Source organism: Coffea eugenioides, chromosome 2 (assembly GCF_003713205.1).
Source record: "Coffea eugenioides isolate CCC68of chromosome 2, Ceug_1.0, whole genome shotgun sequence".
Lineage (NCBI taxonomy): Eukaryota > Viridiplantae > Streptophyta > Magnoliopsida > Gentianales > Rubiaceae > Coffea > Coffea eugenioides.
The window spans coordinates 22,753,774-22,758,840 of record NC_040036.1 but is presented as its reverse complement, the minus strand read 5'-3'; the positions used below and the strand labels follow the sequence as shown (position 1 = coordinate 22,758,840).

General features: G+C 34.5%; 1 pseudogene; it reads left to right on the top strand.

The window, feature by feature from the left end:
• The first annotated feature begins 3,518 nt into the window (after positions 1-3,518).
• On the top strand, positions 3,519-4,244 carry LOC113759264 (annotated as a pseudogene).
• The last annotated feature ends 823 nt before the right edge of the window (positions 4,245-5,067 follow it).

Genomic DNA, 5,067 nt, shown 5'->3' with positions numbered 1-5,067 from the left:
GAGAGTATAATCTCAACTCAATCTTGTTCTTTTGTTGTCTTATTTTTTAGTACAAGGCATGAAGATTTAAATATGATGGGGCAAAATATAGTATGTTTTGAAAAAACAAAGACTTCATGTTTGAAACTATGTTTTCAAAACCGGACCGGATATCGACTCGGTCAATCTCAGGGGTCAGAGGTCAATGGATTCAATCGAGTTCGATAGGGGTTGAACCGGATGATGTCATAAATAAAATTTATTTAAAAATTAAAATATTATATGTAAAATATCTAATAACATGTTTATATTAATAAAGGTATATTCATATATATATTTGATATTTTAAATATATTTAACAAGAAAATACAAAGAAATTAGAACAATCAAGTAACAATTTATATTATTTAATGAGTATTAACAAGTTTAGAATTAAAATTATGGATTTAATTGAAAAATAATACCAAACTTTAAGAAAATATTGATAAAGTATGAAATATTTGAGGTATATTAATAATTTTTAACAATTTAGGGGTCAAAACATAATATTAAAAAAGTTTGAGTTTTTTTTTTTTGAAAAAACTGTTTGAACCGGAAAATCCGATTTTTCCGGTCAAACACGGTCAAATCCGGTTTTTGACCGGATTTGATCGGGGTTTTTACTTACCCGGTTTTGAAGCATGACTTGGACCGAACACTTGGCCGATTCCCAATTCGATCGGTCGAACCGGCAGTCCGGTCCGAGTCTGAAAACACAGCTTTGTTTTAGGACCCGGACTCATACATTTCCTTTATTATTACCCTGTCAAATGAAATTGTTCGATCGTATGTAATTAAGTCCAGATAATCACAAGAAGTTGATGTTGATCGTTTCCATTTCTTTTCTTTTTTTTAATCTTTTCCTTGCATAATCCTCAATTCAACTCATCAATAATGAGTGGCGCAGGACCATGCCCGCGTCCAACAGCGGGTAATTGTTATTGAACACTAGTTTGTTCAAACATCGTCCCAGCCATTTTCTGCGAGATTTGTAGTGCATGACAACGTGAAGTGTGAACACAAAATTCCTGCAAATTTTCGACAATATCACTTGCCACTTGAAAGCTATCACGTACGTGTGTTTCGTTCACTTTAAACTTTTTATAACATTTGCAACATGCTTCAAAATATAACATTAAAAAAGCATATCTCGAGAGAGAGAGAGTATAATCTCAACTCAATCTTGTTCTTTTGTTGTCTTATTTTTTAGTACAAGGCATGAAGATTTAAATATGATGGGGCAAAATATAGTATGTTTTGAAAAAACAAAGACTTCATGTTTGAAACTATGTTTTCAAAACCGGACCGGATATCGACTCGGTCAATCTCAGGGGTCAGAGGTCAATGGATTCAATCGAGTTCGATAGGGGTTGAACCGGATGATGTCATAAATAAAATTTATTTAAAAATTAAAATATTATATGTAAAATATCTAATAACATGTTTATATTAATAAAGGTATATTCATATATATATTTGATATTTTAAATATATTTAACAAGAAAATACAAAGAAATTAGAACAATCAAGTAACAATTTATATTATTTAATGAGCATTAACAAGTTTAGAATTAAAATTATGGATTTAATTGAAAAATAATACCAAACTTTAAGAAAATATTGATAAAGTATGAAATATTTGAGGTATATTAATAATTTTTAACAATTTAGGGGTCAAAACATAATATTAAAAAAGTTTGAGTTTTTTTTTTTTGAAAAAACTGTTTGAACCGGAAAATCCGATTTTTCCGGTCAAACACGGTCAAATCCGGTTTTTGACCGGATTTGATCGGGGTTTTTACTTACCCGGTTTTGAAGCATGACTTGGACCGAACACTTGGCCGATTCCCAATTCGATCGGTCGAACCGGCAGTCCGGTCCGAGTCTGAAAACACAGCTTTGAAAGTTTATTTGAGGTTTTTTGCAATTCACAAAAAATATTATTTTCTTTATTGTAAAATATTTTGAGCTAATTTAAGGAGATTTGTAATTTGTTTATTTTTTTTAAATTTTCAAAATTTTTTGCCCAAATCGATGATTTGAAAATTAGAAAAATCCAAGATGTGAAACTTATATATAACCATGTTTGTGATGTTTTAACATTTTCAAACTAGTGTAAAAAGTTATTATCAATGTAATAAAAATATTTAAAGTTATTTTTTTACAAGTATTGTAAATTATTTAAAATTTAAAATACTTTAATATTTCTTATCCAAACCGATGATAGAAAAAATGGGTCTCTCGACCCGTTATCAACTTTTCGAATTTTCATCAAAGAGTTACGTCGACCAAGTTTATAAATATTAAGAGATAAAATTGTTGTACTATGACAATTAAGGGACCACAAGAAAAAGAGCAAATTTGGAATGAGATTATATAATATCTCCCAACATAAGTTTTTATTTATTATTTTTAAACGAGTTGCAATTTTTACAAAATGTTCAATTAAAATTCGAGGGCGCCAAGTGATAATATTAAAAACCTCAGGAATGTTTCTGAAATTATCCCAAAAAATGAAGAATTCGGATGGACATTTTGAATCGCAACGGATCTTCTGTCCCACACTCTGTGCCACTTTCTGTCCCACTTTTTATTATATTGCTATTTCTCCTTCATAAACATCATGTTTTAATTCCTTTTTGCTTCCTTAAGATCCAATAACTATTAATTAAGTAAAAAATAAATACAACAGCTTCAAAAAAGTAATATATAATAAAAAATTAAAAAATATAGCAGAAAATTCATAAAAAATCTAATTTTTTATGCATTTTGATTTTTTGAGTTTGTTAAATTTTGTGTATTACTCAATTAATAGTTATTGGATCTTAAGGAAACAAAAAGGAATTAAAACATGATGTTTATGAAGGAGAAATAGCAATATAATAAAAAGTGGGACAGAGAGTGGCACAGGATGTGGGACAAAAGATCCGTTGCGATTTTGAATTCGAAAAAGAAGTCTAACCAAAATAAAATTACACACAAAATTCCCAATTCTCGAAAGCAGGTTTAATAGTCTGTTTGCTCGTCTTTATCTTTATCTCTCAACTCTCTCTCTATCTCTTTACTTACAGTACAAATTACAACTTCTCTCTCTTACACTCCCAACCAACTACAAATTTCCATCCATCTCTGAAAACCCTCCCTGTTGTCTTTTGTCTTGAACCCTTCGTCAGATTCACTCTGGCATTTCTTTATACCCTGCATAAACCTCCCGCAGCTGTTGCTCTTCCTTTTATGCTTTGACCATATATGATTTTTCTTCTCAACAACCAAAAAGACATATCCAATGATAATCAAGAAATCAACAGAAAGAGAAAAACCAACGACAACAACAACCACCATGAATTTCAGATCCCAAGAAAATTCTCTTCTTCTGATCACCTCGTTGAAGATGACGACAATGATCTTTTAACCCTTTCCCTTTCGTTTCGCCCAGCAGCCATCAGGCCCCGAAAACATTCCCCAATACACCAACAACCACCACTTCCGCCACCCCCTCCATGCAACAACATCAGCCATTCATACCCCAGCCGCCGCCGCCGCCATCCTACCCTCTCTACATGCCGCCCGTGCCAATGCCTCAGCAGACGCAGTCGCCTCATCTTCTCCCTGACACATCATCACTCCCCACGCTGCGAGCAGTAGTTCATCGTCAAGAACCTTCCTCGGCCTCGGCTGGTCAGTCCCGCCCGGCTCGCCCCCGCCGAAACCCTTCCCAAGCACCACACGAAGGGAAGAGCGAAACGGTTCCTGCACCGTTCCCATGGGCCACCACCCGTCGCGCCTCAGTCTACAGCCTCAACTATTTGTTATCAAAACAAATCTTCAAGATCAGCGGGGAAGTCCAATGCAAAAGATGCGAAAAGCGGTACGAGATGGAGTACGATTTGACGGAAAAGTTCATTGAAGTTGGGAGTTTCATTGCTGAGAACAAAAGCGGCATGCATGACAGAGCCCCTGGGGTTTGGATGAACCCGGTTCTACCAGCTTGCAAGTTATGTGAACAAGACAATTGCGTTAAGCCCATCATTCCCTAAAAGAAGAAAGCCATTAATTGGTTGTTCTTGCTCTTGGGTCAGATGCTTGGTTGTTGTACGTTGGAGCAGCTTAAATATTTCTGCAAGCATACCAAGAATCATCGTACGGGGGCCAAAGATCGTGTCCTTTATCTTACGTACCTTGGTTTGTGCAAACAGCTTGATCCCAATGGGCCTTTTGATCGCTGAAGAAAAAGGAAAAAAAAAAAAAGAAAAGAGAAGAAAAAGAAGAATCATGGTAGTCTACTTCCGATTTCTTGGATTGGATTCGTTCTTCTAGCTGTAGCTAGTATGATGGTCTCTAGTGTATATGTATAACCACAGGATGAAGGTGATTGATTTTTGAGGGTTACAACTTGTTGGAACTGTTATTCCTTGTAGGCATTCCTGATAGGTGGTATCGGGGTATGATGAACTTTGAATTAGTGAAGTTTGGGATTTAGATGTTATTTGTTAATTATGGTGCTCAAATTCTGATTCCGTTTAAGTGTTAATATCTGATGGGCATTGTGTAGTTTGATTTACAGTGCAAAAGTATTCGATTTGGACATTGTGGAATTTGATTTAGAATTCTAAAGTGTTTCAGTTGGATGATTAGATCAATCTTTCCTATTTCTATTCATCGGACTTGTACTAGACAGTTGTTAAGAATGTTTCTCATCTGTACCATTTTTATCATTTTATGCAGCCGTTCCCTCGTTCTATGGTATTATCTTCTTTTCTTTTCCCCTACCTGGTGCGTGTAGTATAATTAGCCTTATTTTGCAACTTCATTTCAGAGTTTTGTCTTACCTTGCTTTGGTAAGCACGACAGATTTCAGTGCGGGGCTTGTTTCTCTATGACAGTTTTGGGTCTCTTTTGTTTAATTCTTATTTCTCTTGCGGAAAAGTTAATTCGAGGGTTATCGGATATACGCAGACAGTTTTTTGATTGTGGTTTGCACGCATGATAGGAAATTCGTTTGTTTTGTCTTAAATACCAATGATACATGGTTAAGCTTTTGGTACTTAT